Raw genomic sequence first — 22845 nt, forward strand, 5'->3', positions numbered from 1 at the left:
TTTAGCAAAGCCAAGCCATTAACATTTTCCTAGGAATGATCTTTTCCAATCATCAGATAAACATAAGATCTCCATTTAGGATGTGGGAGAGTTTTACTCATCCAGTAAACAATCATCAAGTATCTGTTTCCTTGAAATAGATGTATCTCCTTTAATTAGACAAATCCTCAGTATTTCTGTAGCAGTGAACTTTGTTTCCTCTATCATGATTATCTTTTCATAGTTGCTAAGATATGCTCAAAGTAGAAGAATTATATAAAGCTTAGAATTCTAAGAGTCTATATATAATTTTATATGTATATGTATTCTATGATAAGCAGGTACAATATTAGAAAGTTTATATTCTGACAGCACTTATATTTTGTTTCTCTGCTTCTCTTTCCTCTAACTACCCTCCCTGTTAATTAATACTTTATCTGATTTGCATGCAGGGTGTTAGTTGAAAATCTAGAGCTTACTAATGTAGAAAACTACCATCAGACTAGAGTCCAGATTAATGAACAAATTTCCAGGTGTGTGTGTGTTTGTGTGTGCACGCACGCGTCTGCCTGTTTATTTAAAAGAGACTTTCCCAGAAATTCCAGAATGATAAACTTTGGGCACTAGAGATGCTTAGAAGGTATACATTCCGTGATTCTCAACTCAGGTTGCATATTACAATCACCTGGGTAATTTACAAGACTCCTTTTTCCCACTGCAGACCAATTGATCCAGCATCTTTGAGGATGGAGCCTGCTTATGGGTATTTTTTTAAATCCATGTATATTCTAATGTGCAGCCAAGGTTTAAAAACCCCTGGTTTGGTCAGACCTCTTTTCATGTGTATAGACAAAATAAAAACCCTTTGGGTAGGAACTGTATATCTCAGGCCATTAGAGACTGAATTAGAAGCCACATGACCTAGCCCCATTTCAGAGAGATTTCCATAACAATCCAACATTAATATCTTGTTAGTTTGGACTTGTTGAACTTTCCCTTGAGAACATTAACAGAAGGAATCATGCGTCTTAATTTTTTTTTTTTTTTTTGCCAAATACACTTGAGGAAAAAACCCTCCATGCTGTGCAGTAGTATAAATTAACACATGAAATTCCTACATTTCTCAGTGTCATTGACCCTGCCCTCTACCAAAAATATGTTAGTCTTTGTTGTGAAGAATTTTTTGGAACACATTTATAACTTCCATTTTTTATAAGGCCAGAAGATATCTCAAATCATTTTAGCATAGGTAGACCCATTTTTAAAGTTATCATATAAAGTATGTGTAATTCACTTCCTAAGAAACATTCTAAGAAAACAGCACTGATAACATGGCTTATAGTTAGCAGTGTTAAGATAGAGATAGTTAAACATTTTCCTGTTCTTTGACATCTATCTTTTCTGTATGTATATATCTGTTGAGCCCATCAAAGTCTAAAATATTTCAGTTTAGCATAAAATTGCAGCACCAATTGTTATATGGCATATATTTTATCTTGTGGAAAGATGGAAAAGCATATCTAAATGCATCATGCCTATGCTCAGAAGTAATGCAAATCTTCTGTCTTGCCAGTTCTAGAAATAAATGAAAATGATAGTAGATAAAGGCTAGAAACATTTTTCTCTTTTGCACTCATGCAAAATCTTATGTGCAGTGATCATCATCATGCATTAAGCATCTGCTGTAAGCCAGACATTCTACTATGGGCAGAGGAATGTTGACCGCATAGTCTATGCCCTCAATTCTTATTAATCAAAAGCAAGTAAATAAATACAGTTTAAAGTAGGAAGGAGTAAAGAATAAACATTTGACTAAGAAAAAACTTGTAAGTACAAAGATATTCTACAAATTTTGAGTACAGCTATGTAAGTTCACACAATTTTCAACCTATTATAAGTATCCAATATTTACCTAATTAGTTAGACTGAACATGTATATCTGTGTCTTTTGTGAATTGTGTATGATTTGTACTAATTATCACCGTAGTACAAGGAATTCAAGAATAACAGGCTTCTTAATGATCTCTTTTTTAAAAGACCTGAAAAAAATGCCCATGGCAGAGCCACAGAGTAAAGATCAGTGTGTTAGAAGGAGCAGGATAGATGGCAGCCTATCATGAACCCCATAATGCACTTGTGGAATTTATCACTACTCAGAATCTGAATTTCTGCATTATCAGCCTGAGAGTTAAACTCAAGGAGACGACATCATTCTGATCAGACTTCCAAGGGACTGAACTACCTGAACCACTCCACTACTGTGTCCAAAATACTGGTGTCCTTTGTGTCCTTTATCTACAGTGCCTCTCTCTGACCCGGCAGTCATAGGGGGAGCTGACCAGTAAACATGAATGGTTGTGAGGGATGTTCAGTTCAGATCAAAGGGAAGTCTGAGGAATCTTCTAAGTAAATGACTTCTCCAGCGACAAGGAGATCAGGATGTGAGATCTTGATCAACACTGGCAACTTCTGGTTCTTGGATTTTCTCTCCTTTACTCTCAAAGCTAATGGTGCCCAAACCATGTTCCACAAAACTCTAGGGTGCTGTGTAAGAATTATTTTATGGGAGATGGATCTTCTCAAAAAGAAAACATTTTAACTACTGTCATCTAGCCATCCCCCTCCCTATTATAATACAATTTTAGCTTCTCTAATCACATTACATCCTGTCTCCTTGTAATGACATTATTTCCAGATCTCCTTAATGGAGGATTGGGAGTTCCCAAACTCTTCAGTCACTCTTATTGAGAACATCACAGAAGGTTGATCATCTTGGGATAATCATGGATGTCTTATATGTGTCTTTTACTTGTTTAATTTTCATTTTTGTTATAGGGTATTTTAATCTTTGAGCTAAAGGTAGGTAAATAAACCTTTCGGCATTTTTATGCAAGATTGAGAGGAAAACCCACATAAGGTGTACATAATGGGCAATCTCATATCCTTATTTTTTAGCACTCTAACAAACATCTTTATTCCATGTGTTTTTAAAAATCATAATACAGCACTATAGAAAGACAGTGATATCCATTGGCAATCTCATACTCTTAACAAGAATCGATTTTTAAAAAATACAAAAGGCTTTTGCTATAATTTTAGAACATGTATCAATTTTCATGCAAAAGGACAAATCTAGTCAATCAATAAAGAAATGAACAAATAAAATGGAAATGTTTCACAAGTGAAATACTCTACAGTTAAAAACCATTTTTCCTTTATACAGGGAAGAAGTGTGTGTAAAGAAGAGCATAAGAATATGTCCTTCCATCATGTAGTTAAGCTCACCTTTTATTTATTAAAGAGGGGTGAAATTAACAGTGCCACTTCAGCCTATTCCTTAGAACTTAGGTTACAGAAAAAAAAAAAATCATGTCTATACCCTGGTAGAATTTCTTATTTTGCTTGAAAAGCAGTTAAATATTAAATCATGAATCACTGCTTTTCTAAAATATCTTTTAATACCCTAGAGAAAAACTAAATTATCCTGCTCTCTGATTTTTAGGACAACTATTTGTAGCCATTCTCAAAATGCATTCCATAAGAAAGGTTCCTTGTCTTTTATTTCTTTACTTTTTTAAAAAATTTTTTACAAACTCCCTAACAGATTCAATATCCTGAGAAAACTAGAAGATATTTATAACTGAACGACAGGCCTGTAGAAACCCAAAGGCAATTATCTCTTGTATAAATATCCCTTAGGCAAACTTCAACTAATTTTTAAGAAACAGAAGGTCAAGCCTGCTCAAGAATTTTTTTTCAGGTAGAAAATTTACATTGTCTACTCTTGTATTTCTTGGCCTTTCCTCCTTTAGATCTCCTCAATCCTAATTCCATTTGTCATTCCCCAACCTGGAAAACATTATCTGGCCACAGCTAATAGTCAGAAGCCTTTGAGAAGCATGCATCCCTGTGTCTTCCTGTTTCATTGCTTTTGGGTTGCTCATGTGTGTTCTCATTTTAGGCCACCCTCAGAAATATTGCCCTTATTTTGGGTAATATCAGTTTATAGCATAAGCTAAAATTTCATACCTACCTTTGAATCTCTGAAATTCTTTTTACCCTTTCAGGTAAATATCCAATAACTAAGAATTAATTTGTACTTGGGATACCTATTTTTCAAAATCAGTCTCTACCCAAAAAGACTTCAGCTGTTAATTAAAGTATTGAATTTTGCTTATATTTTTCAAAGGTAAAGACTTCTAAAGAAAGATATAAAATGTTTGAAAAAATGACAGTGAAAATTACAAACATGATGTTTGAATGTTTGTCCACATAACTCAGGGCTTATGTGAGCTTTTCCATGTGATGCAGAAAAACAGGTCCTTTATAATTAATCTGTGCAAATGCCATAGAATTGTGATCGGAAATAAGTTTTCTATTTTTTACTTCCATTATTTGCACATAATAAATTTACCCTTATTCAGTTTTAATCTTATAGACAAGTGATAACTATCCATTGTGTGAGAGAATGAACTTCAACCTTTTAAAAAGGAATCAGAGTAGAAATATCAATGGCAATGTAATTGAATACCTTCTGAACTCCTCCTATCACATGGCATTCTGCTATAGGTTACAGAGAAACATGACACTTCTTTATCTTCAATGTACTTACAAATAACACAGAAAATAGAATATACAAGACAAAATAACAAAGTGTGGTTCATGGTTCAAGAGTTATTGCAAGGCAGTTACTCATTCAACACCTATTTATTGAGTGCCTATTATGTGCTAAACATTCTGTTTAATGTTGGATTTTTTAAACATGAGTGTATTTAAAAACAGAAATGGTCACTGTCCTCCAGGGAGATGAGGCTGGAGAGTTAAGTAGGGATTGGGTGATATGGCCTTGTTCTTTACCCTAAGAACAGTGGGAAGGCATTGAAGATTTTAAACAAGGGATAGATATTCCACTCTAAATGCCACGAGGAAAAAATATTGGAGGGAAACAAAATGTGAGATGGGAGAAAGAAAAAAATTTAAGCAGCATTCCAGACAACAGACAACATCTTAGTGGTGGTGGTGATGCTAGTGGAGCAGGAGAGAGAATATGGAGAGGATATAGACAGAAAACAGACAAAGTAGGTAGATTTGAAAACTAGGAAATAAAATCAAAAGCGCTTGATGATCAAATCCTGGGGCTGAAGGAGAAAAGAAGAATCAAATCTACTCTGATTCCATTTTAAAATGTTGGTTTTTGGCTTCTCCAACTGATGTTGATGGTGGTGTTTAAAAAAAAAAAAAAAAACAGGGACACTAGAGGAAAGCTGTGCTTGAGAAGAAGGTTTTTAAGAGTTTGACTATGGAAAGATTTAGGTTGCAGAGCCTTCAAGACATCCAAGTTGAGATGTCAACTATTCAGTTAGAAATAAAAGTTGGGAGATAAGAGAAAAAAATGTTAAGCTAAAGATTTGAGAGTCATAATGAAATGATAGCATCATATATCTTGGTGAGTGCTTTTATTAGTACATACAATGAAACATAACATGGTTTAAATTAGAGTTCTCTCACTATGAATTAGAAGAATCTGGAAATGTATCATGGAGGAAGAGGGCTTGATCTTCTTAAAGAAAGAATAGAAATAGAGAAGTAGAAATGATTGAAATGGCAGATGCACAAAAACATAAATACATTGCAAAGTTCTTTTTGGTTGCAAGTAATAGAGGATACCAACCCAGATTGGCTTACTAATAATAATTTTTTAAAAAGAGTCTATAAATTCACACATAACTGAAAAGTTCAGAGTATTCTACCTACAAGCAAAACTCTGTCCAGGGGTGAAACAACATGCTCAGACCCAGCTCCTCTTTTTCTATTTCTCAGCTATTTCCTTGGTGTTGACTTAAGTTCTGGCAAGTTCTCTCATGATCCCAAGATGGTTGCCAGTAGTTCCAAATGTTACATGGTCACACGCTTATGTCCAGCAAGAAAAGCAAAAGTTGTATTTTTACATAATAGGTCAGAGAAGACCCCAGAATGGAAATCATTAACCTCTTAAGGTCATGTGCTTATTCCTAAAATTGTAGGTAAAGATTGAGATACATGGATTATCTTAAGCTACTTAGGTGCAGCTCTGCAGTGGAGACATATCCTCCCACCAAGCCATATAGAGTGTTAGGGAAGGGAGATAGGAAATCTAGAAGAATCTATATTTTATTATTAATTATATCTATATTATGGGGAGACTTAAATGCCGATTTAAGGACCTTGGACTTAATCCAATAGACCAAAAGGAGCTCTTATATTTTGAACAGAAAAGGGATCTAATGAAATGTTTTAAGAAGTTAAATCTTAAAGTAATTATAGGCCATACTGGAATGTTTAAGAAAAGTAAGAAGAAGGGAAGCTGTTAAAGAGCCTACAGCAATAGTCTAGGAAAGAGATAGTGAAAGCTCAGACTGTGATGAAATGTTGATGAAAAGAAGTAATGAAGTGATGGATGGAACAATATTTCAAACAGAATCCACAGGACGTCACAAGATATTAAGAATGAATTTTGTAATGGAATTTCAGACTCTTCCACTGAGGTTTCAGCTAATGTGATAGCTTTGGCACTGAAGCAAAGATGAGATCCTTTTATTAACCATGATACTGGACGCTCTTCCTCCAAACCCAGCTCTAGACTGGGCTGTCCATTTCATTTTATTCTAATTAGTTACCATCATCCTGTGACCCATTATTCCCCATGTGTACAGCTCTCCTAGAAGTAAAAAAGAAGGCAAGTTCCAACCTCAACCAGGCTAATAAAGGCTGTCCTTGACTCCACAGAATGAGAACTTGCAGATAATAATGTAAAAAGATAGATATCATTACAATTATAACAATGGCATTTACTTTTTAACAAATGTTTTTTCAGCACTTTGTCAACCTGCATGCAATGATTCTGTTCGCAAGCAACAGAAAACCCCGTAGTGTAAACAAATAGAATTCCAGAGGAAGCAGTTAGTAGTGTTGGTTCAGCAGCTCATCAACAGAGGACCTATACCTTTGTGTTTTTCTAGATTTTCATTGTGTTTTACATCATGATGATAAGATGACTGCTCTACCTGCAAATATCGCATCCTCACCATTCAAGGCAAGCAGTTATGTGAAACAGGGAAGAGGGACAGGAATCTCTCATCAAGAAAGCAAATTTTTAAATTTAAATTCAATTAGCCAACATATAGTACATCATTAGTTTCAGATGTAGCGTTCAATAATTCATCAGTTGCGTATAACACCCAGTGCTCATCACGTCACGTGCCCTCCTTAATGCCCATCACCCAGTTACCCCATCCTCCCACCCACTTCCCCTGCAGCAACCCGCAGTTTGTTTCCTATAGTTAATAGTCTCTCATGGTTTGTCTCCCTCTCTGATAAAGCAAATTTTTGCCTGGATTTCTTACCCAGCATACTTCTTTTGCTAATGGGCAAGAATGGAATCACATAACCATTCTTCGCCATAGGGGGATGAGGAAAGTGAACATTTGATTTGATTTTCTGTTCTCTATTTGTGGGATGTAGCAAGGAAGAAGAAAGTTGGGAATGGTTTCTGGGTGGCCAAACATTAAAGACTTCTATGAAAAGCTGTTGTTTTATAGTGTACTCTATGCTTACGTGTATATTACGCTCTTGTCATTTTGTATTTGAGTTTGTATTTATCTGTATATGTTGCTTTCTCTACTCTTCAGGAGAATATTTGCATTGTCAATTACCAGTTTTAAAATCAGATGTTTTATTCTCTTTTTCCATTAGCCCCTACCAATGTCTGCTTGACTCATTCAGCAAAGTGCTAGAATTTTGGTTTCCCTGAGGAGGCAACACATATTGACTAGAAAGGATATTATTTTTGTTTATGTCTAATTATCTTGGCAAGCATTACCCATGTGAAAGAAAATAAAGCAAAAGTACCAGATGATTCCATTGGGATTTCGTAAAAGTATCACATTTTATCTTTTATGGGGTGTGATAGAGGCTCACGTAAGGATATATTTCCAAGAGAACTCATCAACCTTGACTTAGAAAGAATTCAGCACCAAAATCTAGCATCTGCATATCAAAAATAAAATTAAGTAATACCACTTGATGCAGTGTTTAGAAGAAATAGTCACTTAAAGCCATATGAATTCAACCAAAATCCTCTGCAGGCAGCAGCATCATGCAATTCTGCCTTCACAATGACATGAAATTTTAAATGACATCTGTGCTAAATCAGGGAGCAGCAAACCCAGGCCAAGTTTAAATTTAGTAACACTGCCAGTTTACTGAAAATAACCTTCTCCATAGCAGATTCTCTATGAATTTCAGGTGACCGACTACTTGTGTTTCTGTTCTGTTCAAAGATAATCAGGTACCCAGAGGCTCCAGCATTGGTGTCTTCCCTTCTCAATGGCTTTTCTGGTGTCCGCTTCAGGAGTCTCTTTGGCCAGCCTTGAAATACGTGGAAATTAGAGAATCTACTACATATATTCTTCTTGAAAATTCCCATCACACATGCTCAGAACTTTCTGAATAAGCATAAGGATTTGAAGGGTAAGTGAATTTTGGAAGTAACTCACATTGCTGTGTACTCTTAATTACATCAGAAGTGAATATTTAATATATTTAACAAAATATATAAAAGTAAAAGCAGTTACTGAATGTGGGGAAAATAGCCATCTATGAACAGTTCACACCAAGAAGGGAAAATAAAATGCAAACTTTGAAAGTCGTTATACGTCATGTCAATGTAAATACAAGCAAGGTTCAGTGGTAAACTTGATAACTGATAATCAGTTTCACACAAAAAAATCATGATAATCACAGTGGTTCTCAAATTGTAATGTGGGTGAGAGTCACATGGAGGGGGGTTAGGGTCTGTAAAATTCTGACTCCTGGGCATATTTCACAGAGAGTTAAATTCACTGCATCTCAGATGTGACCCAGCAACCTGCATTTTTACTTACTTGCCCCCAAATGATCCTGATGAAGGTGGGTCTTGGTCCTTTGGGTAATGCTGAAGTTGGCATTCAAAACAATATACTTCTAATTTTCAAACTTTATATTAAATGGGGTTTTATGTTGTTTGTTTCCTTCAGCTACAAGAATAAATAAGGCATATTTAGTACAGAGGTGCTAAATTAGTGCTCCTTTTTTGACCCCCCCCAAATTGAATTCTTAGTTCTCTTTGATACATCTTGATTTTCAAGTTTGGTACGATGGGCTAAATCCCAGGGTCCCTGTCCTGCTTTCAGAGAGAGCGTGCGCTCATCACTGCCTTTAGATGGTTCTCTGTTTTCTGTAATGTTCTAATTTATTCAGATGTTTATACTTACTGGATCAATTCTAAGAACTATCTAAGAAGACAGAAAGAATGAGTTATTACCAGGGTCAGCTAATATTTCTTCATTTTTGAAGGTTTTTTCCTTTTTCTCTTCATTTGGAAAAGTCAGCGTTAGATTTTCAAAAGAACAGATCTGCTTAACACATCATTAGCTACTCATTGTCCTTTGTGGATAAAAACTTCTAAATCATGTGATATCTTTATAACAGGTAACAGGCACATTTATTGAATATCACTTTATTATATTTCTTTATCTCATTTAGCAATTTCATCTTTATATACAATTTTAAGTTTATGTAAAGTTTGCTTTTTTTGCCCCAGTGATAAAAGTGATTAGTAGAGGCATATTCAGAACTGAAATCTTGATGGTTCCTTAAGGGTACAATATGATCTTATTTTGTAGTGAAGAGTGAAGTTTTTAAAATCCTCTGATTGAATTGTAGCCTTATAGACAGTTTTTCTGTCAGTTTTTGTGTGCACATGTTCATATTGTAAAGAGTTTCTTGTCAATAAAATACCAAATGGCAAAAATAAACCCTTAATAAAAAAAAAGTAGGGGTACCTGAGTGGCTCAGTAGTTAAGCATCTGCCTCCAGCTCAGGTCGTGATCCCAGGGTCCTGGGATCAAGCCTCACATCGGGCTCACTGCTCAGCGGGAAGCCTGCATCTCCCTCTCCCACTCATCCTGCTTGTGTTCCCTCTCTCACTGTGTCTCTCTCTGTCAAATAAATAAATAAAATCTTCAAAAAATAAAAAGTATATCCTCATGGCGGCAATTAGCAACACATATTAGTTATTAGTATTACACAAAGAAAATGAATATAGACATGCATAAAACAAGGTAGTGCTTTTTTCAAGTAATCTATAGATTTACAGAATTAGATTAATGTAATAATGAATTTTCACATGCATTTGTTGTCAGTATTGTTCTCAATAGGCAATGCTCTCACTGCCACACCTGACGATAAAATCTTAAAATTTGTAGTACCCAAACTGTAAAATCCTCAAATAGGTACCATACAAGTTTATGGTTCAAAGAAGTTCTCAAGTAATATTTAATAAAGCTTTTAGTGCAAGTCTTCTGTAATATTTTTATTTCAGAGAAACACAGAAACTACTCTTCTGCTTTTTCTTTTTCTTTTTTTTCCTTTTCCTTTGCAGAGGAGCAGGTAGAGAGAGTGAAATGTGTCCTCAAGTAAGTCACGTTCATTATCATAGGCATATTTATCTTAAGTTGTGACTCCCTAAAGAAAACTTACTATGTAATTTCAGGGAACCTGACAGCCTCCATACTCACAAAGTAAAATATACAACAAAAGAATAATTTACAGAAACTTTATTAAAGCATAGTGGCATAAAGTTTTAGAGCAGAAATGGACCATTAAGATCTTCTAGTCTGGTCCCCTCATATGTAATCGCATTTTTTCTCTTCTAAACTTGCTGTATTAATACAAAGAGCAGTCAATATCAGTCTGGCAAGATGTGACTTTTTAACAAGACAAACTGAGCAAAAGTTTTTCAATAATGATTTCTTGGGTAAGGAAGGTTAGAAGGAAATTTTCGTCCTAGATGAAGGTTGAAGAAGCAAAGAGAATACCTGAGTACTTACTAATGTAACTGAACTTAAAATTGTTAATTATTTTCATTGTCAGTAGATAATCTTTCAAGTCATTAATCTAAAAATGAAAACAGCCAATATAGGTCTACTTCAGGTTTGGTCAGCTTTATATGGAAATCTGATATTGAAGGAGAAAAAGAGCTAAAAGTCAGAGAGCTTTAGAACAGTAGAGCCATCTGGGGCCATTTAGTATGGGAGAAAGGAGACTTAGCTGTGTAATAATCTCTGGAGAGTGTTAGTGTTATTATGAACAGTATAATAATGATATTTGTGAGATACCTAAAAAGATTAAAATGTGTTTATTATTCTCAATTTAAGAAGTTGCAAAGTCATTAAAATTTATGTAGTAAAAGTATAATTATTGAGTGGACAAAATGCTCATAATATACTGTAAATGAAAACAAGTTACAAACCATGTTTTGATGCGGTCCCATTTTTATTAAAAAAATGACAGATGCATAGGAAGAAAAGTGGAATGATATATAGCAAAATATTAATGGTTATGCTCAACTGATAAATTATGTTTGATTTTTATTGCTTGTCAGGGTATGTAAAACTTTTTCTGAATTATGTATTATTAATGTAATTTGAAAATATTTTTCAAGGTTTGGGAAAATATTCAGTTATCTGGGAAATTTACTTTTATAGAATTATAAGGTAGTCCTGATAACATTTGTTTAAAATAGCCGTAATGATGTATGGTGATTAACATAACATAATAAAATTAAATTAAAAAAATAAAAATAATAATTTATCCTATTAAAAAAAGAAAGAAAGAATAAAACACTAGTACAAGCTATGAAATGAATGAACCCTGAAAATCTAATGCTAAGTAAAAGTAGCCAGTCACAAATAAAAAAAAAAAATAGCCGTAAAGCAAGGCTCTTGCATCTTGTAGTATTAAACTATTTAATTATGAAGATAGTACTTCTAATTAGATAAAATGATTTTTAGATATAACTCTTCATTTGTGGATATTGCAATACACTAAAATTTTCAAGTTTCTTCATTAAACACTGATAACTTCAAATTATGTCAATTAATTCCTTAGAAATATCCTTTATTTCTTGTATCGGATAATTCCAATGTGCTTTCAAGAATTTTCCAACTATAGCAGTTTCCTCCATTTGGAGGATAATTTTATATGTTTGGTTACATTAGTGTTAATATGTCTTTGTTCTTTAAATCTCCAGTGTAACATACGGTTAGTCTCACCATTATTACTACCAGCTGCAGTTGGCCTATGATTTTGTTCATTCTGTCTGAATCCAAAGTAATTAGCTCTTTAGTTTAATGACAATAGTTGTTAATGGGTTTTTAGGGCCAAATTCTGCTGTTAGAGAGTGGGCGGTGTATTTGAAGATAGAATCTGGCCCTTATGTTTTAAGCATAAGCTGTGTAATTTAATTTCAGAATGATGGTTTAGAGAGTTTGGGGTAGGAAAACTAAATTTACATTTATCTGAAGTTTCTCAGTTTCAAGAAACAGAAAATGAAAGTGACAATTTATGTAAATGAACAATATACCCACTGAAGATTCTCTAATACAGCTATCCTGCATGAATCGTTCCATATGTAGCTGGAATGAGAAATGAAATGAGAATTTTCAAGCAGACATTAGGTAGATTTTCTTATGTCATGGGGCATACATTGAATTCTTTAAGTGCAATGAAACACTTTTGATCATTGTATCTTTTTCGGCTTTATTGAGATATAAATGACATATAACATTATGTATATTTAAGGTGTACAACGTGATGATGTGATACACACATATACTGCAAAATGATTGCTGCAATAAGGTTAGTTAACATATCTGTCAGCTCACGTAAGAGAGCAGAACTTAAATGTTCTCACCAAACACAAAAATTGATCATTGTATTTTTGGAGGACTTGGTGAAATGAAAAGAACCTTTACCTGGCATTCTCTGGAGTTCAGGGTCAGGCTCAGCTTCCTGGTAATGACATGATCTTAGAGAACTAGCTTTACCTTTCCCTGGGCTTCAGTTTCTTCATCCTAAAATAAGACCTTTGCAGTAGATGATCCCAGTGGTCCCTTCCAGCTCTGAAAGGATTACTCTAACTTGCTTTATTTTTTTAAGAAGTTTCTTTTTTTTAATTTTATTTATTTATTTGAGAGAGAGTGAAAGAGAGAGCATGAGCAGAAGGGAGAGGGAGAAGCAGGCTCCCCACTGAGCCAGGAGGCCAATCTGGGGTTCGATCCCAGGACCCTGAGATCATGACCTGAGCTGAAGGCAGATGCTTAACCGACTGAGTCACCCAGGGACCCCTCTAACTTCCTTTAGAAGAGCACTATGGGTAGGGCACAAGGAGGTCAAGGAAGATGCAATTCGTTACTGAGTAACAAATCATTAAGTCTACTAAAAGGCTTTTTGGAGACATTTTGGCCTTAAGAACTCTCCTTCAATGATTTCTTAGTTTTAGCCTAGATTGGGGGTTTATGTGGAAGGGACTATAGGCTGTTCCTTTGGAAGTTTTCAAGGAGACCGATTTTGGCAAAAGTTACAAAAAGAAACGAAACTCACCTGGTAACAGTTGAGATACCTAATAATGAAATAAGATGCCTTGGGAGATCATGAATTCACTGTCATCATAGGAAAGAAAGTGGGTCCCAAGGGTTATATGACCAGCCAAACTGCCTTTCAAGGATAAAAGCAAGAGGCAAATATTCTGAGCATAAAGGAACTCAGCCAATGAGCCCTCCTGGGGGCCACTGTTGGAGGACAGAGTCCATAAAACCAAGAGGTGACTGCAAAAGAACCGATCCATCTTAAGCATTGAACCTATCTAACCCTAAAACTAAATCTGAAATATATATGTAGTTGAGTGTGACAGAGCATACAAGGATAACATCCTATAGAACTAAAGCAACCAACAAAAACTAGGAGGACACAGCAGGAATAAATTGGTGCATATACTAAATTGGCTGATTGCATTATTCTCAATATCTAGGGATTGGTGCATATCCTTTAAACCTGACAAATCAAGTTATAGAAGTATTTAAGAGTAGGAAAAAAAAAAGATGCTAAGAAAGTCATGCTGTTGTCCAACACTGGGTCACAAAGAATGGGGAGGAGAAAGAAGAAAAAAATTTTTCTGTACTCATAATAGGGAATGATAAATAGTCTAAAGATGTAGAAGATCAAGGTTATTACATGAAGTTATAAACTTCATATGTAGGTTATTATGTGAATGTACTAAGTTATAAATTAGAAGAAAATATGCACCCTATTAAATATGCTTAAGAAGCTATATATAAATATTAAACAAGGCAAACAGATCATATAATAATTTTCAAAACCTTTAACAGAAAACTTAAAATATAATGAAAAAAATCCCTGTCATACCTTCATATTAATAAATAGAAACACATTTATTTCTTTCAAAGAAATTATTTTCAATTAGATCATAGTGCAGAACCAAATTCTCAGTGTGCATACAAGGATGGGTCCAAAACAAAGTCATGCAAAAATCTGAAAATGAAAGCGTAGGCAAATGCAATCTAAAGAAATTAGGAGTTAGAATCTTAATATCAGAAAAGGTGAAATTTGTGTGTATTTTGGGGGGAGGTGGCCTGTCTGGCTCAGATGGTGGAGCATGTGACTCCTAATCTTGGGGCTGTGGGTTCGAGCCCCACGTTGGATGTAGAGATTACTTAAAAATAAAATCTTTAAATTTTTAAAAATTTTTAAAATAAGCAAAGGTGAAATTTAGGGCCAAAAAGCATTAATTAAGATGAAAGAGGAACTTTGTAGTGAATGCTCATATAATGAAGGTATACAATCGTAAATAAATAATAGTTTTAAGGGCTACCATAGGAGTTTGTTCAGCAAATAAACCTAACTTCTAAAAACATCCCAAGAAATAACTAATAGTCCACATTTTACGTGCTGGACTAAGTCTAAAAAGTCATCTTCTCTGTTATAAAGCAAAACACTGATATTGAAATTTATTTTCAAGAGAAAATATTTCTATGTCAAAGACAAAACCACCTGTTAACCAAAAATTAAATACTTGACTGATGACAGTATTTTTTTTTTTTTTTTGAGTTCCAAGTTTCTTGTCTTTGGGAGACAAAAAAACTATAGCTTCCACTCAGACTGTAATTAATAATTAATGTACACATTAAACTTATTTGATTTGAAGAAAAGTGGACCGTTCAGCTTCCCCCCTCCCCCAAAAGTATTCTTAACAGCAGGATATAATTTCAGAGTTTTTGCCATCAAGAGCAAAAATTTTCATTTCATTTAGGAATGCAGCTCGTAGTAGTTTCCCATCCTCCTCGCAGCAGGTTCCCTGCCCTCATTTTGCAGACTCAGCCCAGTAAGGCACAACTAAGTAACTTCAGTTCCAGGTTAACATATGCTCCAAGCATCGTCCCAGCAACTCAACTTAGTTATCATGCAAAGCCGCTTAGCCTCACAAGTGAAATGGAATACAGTTGAATAACTTTTCTAATGTAATACCTGTTTATAATAAATGCAAGGTGGTTTATGATGGCAAACTTTGTAGAGCATGAAAAATTACGAGGGGAAAAAAAGCTTATTTTTTCTGACCTAAAATTGTGAAGAAATGTCATGTATGCTAGCAGGTAACTCTCCTATTAAAATAAAAAGAGAAAAATATTCAAAAATAAAAATGTAATACATTGGTCTTTGTATTACTTCAGCAAAAAGAGATTTAAATGAAAAGATTATATTTCAGAATACCATTTTATTCCTAGAGAGCAGAGTTTTTTTCTAATTTACATAAACTTTCTCCAGTTTAATTTCTTTCTCTCCTACTAGGCCTCAACCCTGTGGGCCAAAATTTCCTTACTTTTTTTTGAGAAAGTAAAGATTGCTCAAATCTCCTCTTTTGTCTGCTGACATTAGAATAACCACATCTGTAATAAATGCAAGTTGAACTATGGAAACCACACATTACTGAGGTATAGGTCTTCTCCTTTGAATAAGAAAATTCTAGAAGGCAGTTTCATGAAGTCGTCTTAAATCAAATAGATGAGATGAGTGTCCGAGCCAATATTTTACGACCACAAACTGTTCTATCTCCATGCTCGTGCTCAGGTAATTCACTTTCCTCTTCTACTCATTGCTCTTCTTTCATGAGTAAGGTATATATGCACCAGGCCACGACAACTGCATTTTCATTGTGTCTGGTCAACACTGCCAGCTTTAATGATTGATTTTTATAACAAGGAAAGCAAATGTCCGGCCAAGCCCAGTATGAAATTTATAAACTATACTAGCTTAAAATGTATTTGTTTTTTATGCATAGTACTATAATTCCAGCTGAGAATGAAGACCTGTAGCTGGGTACTTTATAGTCCAGTGCCAACTTCATTTCTTCTTTCACTCAGCAAGTCTTTGGTTAATGACTACTGAGTGCCAGGCTACTCCAGGACTTGAGAGGCATTAGTGAACAAAACGTGGCATTTTGGGGGGGACATGCAGACAATAAAAATGAATCATAACAAGTAAGTGAATTGTGTAATGGTATATAGACTTTCTTTCAGGCCACAAAGACCTGAAGGAAAGAAAACAGAAGGTGTAAGACAGGCAGGTGGTAGATGATAGAGTGTAGGGCAGTGGGCTCACATCTGTTATTTCTGTATCAGGACCAGCTCTTCAGGCCGCTGTTTTCCTATGTTCAGAGTATTTGGATTGGACTTGGAGGGTGGAATCGTTATTAAATGACTTTTCCAAATGTTCTTATTTTAATGACAAGCCTCCATACGTTGACATTCACACTTGAGATCTTTACCTTAGAGTTTACCCAAACTAAAGCAGTCGACCTCATGTGTTTCCTAAGTGTTAGCTTTAGAGTTCTTTGCCTGGTTTTATTACAGGTGATCTAATTAACAAATGCTCTCCAAGTAATGCCATGGACTTTCCAAAGGGGTCACACAGTGAAGAATAAAAACTGGTATTAAATTTAATTATTTTTGTCTTTTGTCCTGAGAGTTTATTATTTATGGAATAATTTTAAATTATGGTATCACTATAACCATAATCCTTGTCAGTGATGTTAAGCAATGCCACATTAGTTCAAAAGGATCCAAACATCAGGTAAAAAGATACTAACTTTTAGAATTACTCTGGATTTTGAAAGTATCTAGTTATGGACCCTTGAGATAAGGTTCTTACTTGATTTTCAGAAAAATGAGGATTGAACTCAAATTTGAGTACATATTTAATTGAAATAACCTATAGGGGTGCCTGGGTGGCTCAGTCAGTTAAGCATCTGCCTTCAGCTCAGGTCATGATCCCAGGGTCCTGGGATCAAGTCCTGCATCGGGCTCCCTGCTCAGCGGGGAGCATGCTTCTCCCTCTGCCTTCCCCCCCACCCCACCCCCGGCTTGTGCCCTCTCTCTCCCTCGCTCACTCTCTCAATCAATCAAATAAATAAATAAATCTTAAAAATAAATAAAAATTTTAAAAATTTAAAGAAATAACCTGTAGTCATTTTTAATTTACTCGTATTGTGTTGCCGCTTTAAGAACTATTTTCATGTTGATCCTCATGTACTACCAGTGCTATCAATGCCCTAGCATCACAGCCTGTTTCAGCTGGAAGTGATCCCAGAAATTGTATTCCAACTGCTTATATTTTGCAGGTGTGAGAACAGAGTCCCAAAGAGGGTACTTAATTTGTGCAAGCTAGATGGTATATGCAGGTACAGGAAGCCAGTTAGTGGCAGAACTGGGATCGGAATCCCTTCTTTAAAATCCCAGTCGAGTATGTTTCCAGGTACATCACTCTACCTGAGATTTTCCAGTACTTATTACTAAAATAATGTTTCCTTTAAAATAAGGAACACTGACCGACCATACCTTTGAATTCCACAGTTATCTTTCCTGTGAGTGTGCCTGAGCCCCCAGAACGGCCTCCCTTATTTGATAACCGCTGTAGCACTACCAGAAGTGATTAAAAAAAAAAAAAATTGAATAACCTTTTGAGAGTTTTTTTCTTTGAAAAATAAATGAAATTATTTATGAAGTCTTCAAATTACTTACCTATTCATCAGTATATAGAGCACAAATGAAATACAATTGTATTATTTTTCAATGAATTGTGGAAGGAGAAAGTTATAAATAGTAAAATGCTGAGTTTAGAAAACAGTGTAAGTAGCATCTGGGCCCTGGGTCCCTTGATATCCCTAGTAAATGATACAGAGTCATGTGAGAACTCTCTGAACCCTCAGAAGGGAAAATTATGTAACTCATTGGAAAATAATTTCAGTAGATTTAATAGAGCAGGCAGGCAATATATTCAAAACACAACAAAAAAGCATAAAAAATTCTCTCTGCTAAGCCCAGGGAGTTTCATATGCAAAAAAAAAAGAAAAAGAAAAATTTAAACAATTAAAGCAGTTTCAATTAATTTTCTAAGACAGCTTCTACTTTAAGCATTATAATACATCTTAAAATGTACGTTTGGTTCTTATAAATGGATTCTAAATTTGCTTGAAATGAAAGATATAACTATGGCTTTATATAATGACAAAATTGGGGTTTCTCAAGGCACAGAATAGAGTTTTCATAGGTATTTCTAGGCATATCATTTATTAAACCAATATAATTTAAATCTTACGTAAATTAAAAAGTATGTGTAACATTAGATACAAGGCTCTAAATGGTTGATGATGATCATTATAGAAAACAGCTGTAAATACCCAGGGTCCAGCAGACTTAATGAGTACTTTGTGAACTTATCAAGGTTTTGATGGTTTTGTCTGATAGCAAATGAAGTTCACTGTACAATTTACCCAGTTTGTACTTGTTACTGTACACTTGTAAATCCTATAAGACTAAAAAGCTAAAAACTGGACCTTCTATCTGTTCCGATATTCAAAACACAGTTCAATTAAAGTCTTCTCTAATAAGTAAAGTTAATTGAAAATTATAATTTAAAACTACATCTGGTTCTTATTAATGTGATAGCTAATTATTAGCATTCAAACATTAAGCATTTTAGACTAATTGTTATTTTCAACAGTAGCAGAAAAGGATGTTTAAGAAAATACAAAGCTAATATATTTCAGATTACCAATGAGGGAGAAAACTGAAAATCACTGATTTATGCTTATTTTTGATTGATTGAATTCATTTTGTCTGAAGCCCTTAGTAATGTCCTTGGAAATTTCTATCCCTTTTTTCCTCTCCCCCCCTGCCATGAATATTTATGTGATTTAGAAGGCACCACATTTTTTTGCATATTCTTTTCCCAAAGGAATGGGTTTTTTTTTCCATTTTTAATGACTTCATAGATGAATTGTTCTCTGATAACCAAGGGAATTAGTGGACCTTCGATGTAAACCTAGGTGATCAGTGTCTTAGTTTGCCTCTTGAGCTGAATGAAATTGCATATACCTTCCCTTTCATTGTCTTTTCACACATTATGTAAATTGGTAAAAATAAAGTAATGTGATTCGAAGTATGGTTTGACAGACAATATCATGTAATATAATATCCAAATACTTACAAGCTAGAAATAGTGCCTTGAGGCACCACATTTATTGTGAATGAGCATTTGCATTTACACATTTTTGTCTAGAGTTCAGACTTGCATAATAAATCACTTACTGTGGAAAGTAGAATTGTTTTCAAAAGGGTAACAAAGAAGTACCAAACGCAGTTCCCTCCCGCAAAGAGCTTTCAATCTATTTGGGGAAGTAAAGCACAGAGGCATAAGAAGGAAGTCAGATTACACAGAATTAGTAATAAATAGGAATTCTACATGAACTGACATGGCCATTATAAATTCTTTCTGTATTTTATGTGTAAACAGTTCAGTGCATACAAAAACTTGAGCCAAAAGTTGTATTCATGTGTATTTCCTAGTAGTTTGAACTCAACATAGGAAAGTTAGGTGATTGATTCTTAACAGGGATCAAATAATGCCATCTCACACTAGGCCTAATCAAAATACCGCGTTTCCCGTTTCTTCAGGGTGGTCTGTGCGAATTCCAGTTCACTTCCAGCTCATCAGGAGATGGCATCATTCTTTCAAAACTTCATACCTACTGAAAGGCTCAGTACCCTTTCAACCAAGCTTTCCTCCTTTACAAAGAATCAAAGTTTTCAACACTGAGGTTTTTGAGTATTGTTTATTTTCTGAAGAAAATTATTCAAACCAACATATATTTGAGTAAATGTCAAGGACATTTGTCACTGAAACTAGAACTGCTTACTTACTCAGGTAACAAAATGAAAATATTCTTTCTGATTTTGTTTTACACCTTGGCATTGAAAACCATCTCATTTTAATAGGGGAGGAGGGTCCCATTTTGTCCTGGTGAATGGTAGAGCCATCCATGAGTGGATTCCCTGATAACATACAGTCTGTTATAGAATAGCAGTTTAAGAATGTGTGAACTCTGGAATCAGATTGCTAAATTTAAATCCCCAGTTCTGCTACTCACTATGTGTGTGACCTTGGACACCATCAACTTGCTAAGTCTCAATTTCCTTGTATGTAAAATGCAGATGATAACGTTGCCAACATCAGAGGACAATTGGGGCTAAAGGAGATGAGTCATGGAAAGTACTGCGTAAGGCTCAGTCGCTATAAACTACTCACGTTTCTCCTATTCCACACAGCTTCTCTTGCTTTTTCAAAAATGAGATCTTGTCATGTGGGCGCCTGGGTGGCTCAGTTGGTTAAGCGACTGCCTTCGGCTCAGGTCATGATCCTGGAGTCCCGGGATCGAGTCCCGCATCGGGCTCCCTGCTCAGCAGTGAGTCTGCTTCTCCCTCGGACCCTCCCTCCTCTCATGGTCTCTCTCTCTCTATCTCATTCTCTCTCTCAAATAAATAAATAAAATCTTTAAAAAAAAAGAAATCTTGTCATGCAACACTTTGAACCCTGACCGCTCCTTCATTTTCATTGTTTCCATAAACTTGGAAATGAAGACACTGTAAATATATAACTTTATATCATTATACAACTGTATATATATTATGTGCATATATATAAGCATCTAGGAATTGTGAAAAGATTCAAGTAAGATCGTTTAATAGAATATCTTTGCTCTCAGGATAGCGGTTGCTTTAAATCTGCTGCTTTGGAGCAGAATTTAAATGGCAGCTCAATGACTTTGTCATCATAACTACATAAAAGGTCTGGCAAGCTGCGTAAATCCGTGCATATGGGCAAATCCGTGCATATGGGCATGGTTGGCAAGCCCTTTGAGTTGAAACTGAACCCACCCAACAAGTTGTTTCATCAAAACAGTGCCTGGAAATGTTTGCATTGTGTTGCATGGCGGTTGGCTTTCCAGCTAAACCCGTCAGTGAGTGGGGAATGTGCGGAGTCCGAAGAGTGTGGGGCAGGGGACGCTGTCCCTCCAGACTGCTGAGCAGATGGAGTGAGTCATGCGTAACTGACACTTGACAGCTGTCCATCAGCTTTTAATCATGAGAAAAGCTTCATGAAGTGTCTTCAGCACCAGAGAACCAAAAGAGAAACGCAGCTGCCGGAAGTACCGTGGCTTTCCTCCCACCCACCACTGCTGCTGGCTGGCGGCGGGGGGGGGGGGGGGGGGGGGGGGGGGGGGGGGGGGGTGGTTATCACTGACTTGGGAATCTCTCTCCAGCTAGAAACAGGCAACCTTTGGAATTCAGGCAAGAGCTCTTCAGGCACACTGCACTTTCTTTTCTTTTCTTCACTTTCCTTTCCTTTTCTTTCTTTCTTTTTCTTTCTTCTTTTTTTAAATGGAGGATGATTCTTTTCTCTGTTTCTGGACCCTCCTGAAGATTTTCTGGGTCTGACTAAAGAGTTCCTCAGTAACCATTTTGGCTGAATAGACTAGCCTGCCTGCACACATTAGCCTGTTCTCTAGCTCCCTGTTTGTAGATAATGAGACAAAGGTTATGAGATGAGAGGATATACCTGTGTCTACTGTCATGTAGATATGCTGAGGAGTGGAATCTTCCTTTTAGCAAAGATTAAATATATCAGTGGAATGCCTCCTGATCGACATCAGTGAAGGTTTGTTTACAATTTGGGGACCATAGAGTATGAAAAAAAAAATTGACAGTCTGCGTCGTAACCAAAGGTGCATGCGTTTATAAGATGCTGGTTTTATTTGTGCCTCGTTGCACTGGGCTTTGCCAGACGTTGTGGAGAGACCACGGCAAGTTAACGAGTCGCATGGCAGCATGCATGATTTGATTTACTCCAGGGTCTAGCCAGTGCATTCAGCTTTATTTGTTAACCTAGCAGAACATTATTTATTAATGAGTTCTTCATGCTTTATTAAGCCTAATGTCAAAACACCTCTGTGGGACCCTACTAGGCATGTTTTCCCTTTGTGGTAAGACCTTCCAAAGAAAAAAAGAAAAAAAAAAAAAAAGACCGTCCAAAGAAAATGAAAAATTATGCAGCAGTGCTCCAGTTAAAATCCAACAGATATCAGTTCAATTTCTCTTGAACCTGTCAAATGCTATTTCTGGATCTTTGTGAAAGATCTGAAGTTAATGCAGGGTAGAACTAAAATTAAGGAATGTCCTATATTAGATGTCAGTAATTAGAGTCCCTTCAAAACAAAGCAAAGCTCCTGTGGCCCCAGAAGATGAGTGGACTCTTTGGCAGGCCGAAGCTAACAAGTTTGCGGGGGCGGGGGGGGGCTCAGATCCAGTCTCTACAATAGTAGTGAGAAAGTGTGGGTTTAGGCAGATAGCATAGTAATTTGAGATTAGTAACAACATGAAATAACTAGGCACATCTGAGTCATAAGGGGAATGGGCACAATTCTGAAACATGCTAGGACTTTGCAGTAGGAGCTGGTGGGAAAGGAGAAGAAGCCACCATGACCAAGGAGGGCAACCAAGGGGTATGAAAACATAAAAAAAGGCACGGACCTGTCAGCTGAGCATTGTCCTGGTTTCCTGGAGGAATGGTCACAATAGAGCCAGATGGGTTATAACA

The sequence above is a fragment of the Eumetopias jubatus genome, unplaced genomic scaffold, assembly GCF_037043125.1.
Source record: "Eumetopias jubatus isolate StellerSeaLion01/CBP00866 unplaced genomic scaffold, mEumJub1_p1.0 scaffold_6, whole genome shotgun sequence".
NCBI lineage: Eukaryota > Metazoa > Chordata > Mammalia > Carnivora > Otariidae > Eumetopias > Eumetopias jubatus.